Below are 1,307 nucleotides of genomic sequence, written 5' to 3'. Positions count from 1 at the left end.
GTACTTTTAAATTCAGCAGTTTATACCACTGGGGCCATGGTTTTACTTATTTGAACTAGGGTAAAATTTGTGTTAATATAAGAAAAGACAGTGACTTCAATGAACTTTATTTGCCCCACATGCCTCAGTTTGGGGTACAAAGTTTCTCTGCCTTCTTTTTTGTGTAAGCTCTTGTTAATTATACATAGTAATGCCCTTTGGTAGAATAAAAACACAAGTGGATGTGCAAGCACTGAAATCAATTGTCAGCACTCAGTTCTAAGGCAGCCGCTCAGGTGATCCATAATTGCTCATATTTTTAAATGTCATCTAACTGAAACCACAGTGATTTGAAAAATATCACAGAGAACCGCCCATCCTGGATTATATAGAATAGCTATTGAAGAAATCTCACAGATATTTATTGTGGCAACAAGATAACTAAAAGCAGCTGATCCAAAGACTATACTTTCAGGGATCATTTCTATAGTTTGTTAATAGCAGTTGATCCAAACTAGGCGAACCCAAGAGGTGGCACTGGATCAGAGGGGAGAGGACTGATGTGAGGATATTCAGTACACTATCTGGACAAAACGCTGACATCAAATGGTTGTAGGAAGGAAGGGATGTGAGGGTGGGCTTGTGAATGACTTCCAGGTTTCTGGCCTGGGCATGTGCCCTCACTGAGGTGATTAACACAGAAGAGGTAAAAGTTTGACAGGGAAAAGTTTGACAGTTAAGTGCCCCCTGGCATTTTCAAATTACGGCACCCTTGAGACAAAGTCTTTATGAAGTTAAGTATATCAGACTGCACAGTTCTGAGTGAGGACTGCCCCAGATACAAAGATTTGGGAGCTGGAAGTAAGTGGTTGTTGAAGCATTTATGTAGATGAGGTGGTCCTCACAGAGAAATAGAAAGTGAAAGAAGAGGAAAGCACTACAAGATGCTTAATAAAGCCATTTTGAACCGGCCATTAGAGGCAGCTGTATAAATAACCATACACATGCATCCACAAATGCACGCAATTCAGGATGATCTATACTAATGGAGGTAAATTGTACTATGCATAATAAGAAATATGAATACAAAAATTGCTTATATGCACAGAGGAGAGAAGAGTTTACAGAAGATTTGCATATGCTTGCTAATACTTGGTTTGCTCTCCCAGAAAGCATATTAACTTGAATAAAAGGTCAAAATGATATGAAAAGTGGCAACCACTGCTAGTTGCCTACTCAATATCCATCCACCCCTTCTTCTTTATTAAGAAACCTTAATTTTTCTCAGGGGAGTAATGTGTCCAGCAGAAAACTGCATTTTCCAGACT

The 1,307-nt window shown here is 39.1% G+C and overlaps 1 pseudogene; it reads left to right on the top strand.

Annotated features, from left to right (window-relative positions):
* The first annotated feature begins 438 nt into the window (after positions 1 to 438).
* Positions 439 to 529, top strand: LOC123818189 (annotated as a pseudogene).
* Positions 530 to 1,307: the final 778 nt, after the last annotated feature.

Source organism: Phyllostomus hastatus, unplaced genomic scaffold (assembly GCF_019186645.2).
Source record: "Phyllostomus hastatus isolate PE091 unplaced genomic scaffold, TTU_PhHast_1.1 phas_contig_254, whole genome shotgun sequence".
Lineage (NCBI taxonomy): Eukaryota > Metazoa > Chordata > Mammalia > Chiroptera > Phyllostomidae > Phyllostomus > Phyllostomus hastatus.
The sequence above is the reverse complement of the archived record's forward strand: the minus strand, read 5'-3'. Positions and strand labels throughout refer to the sequence as shown.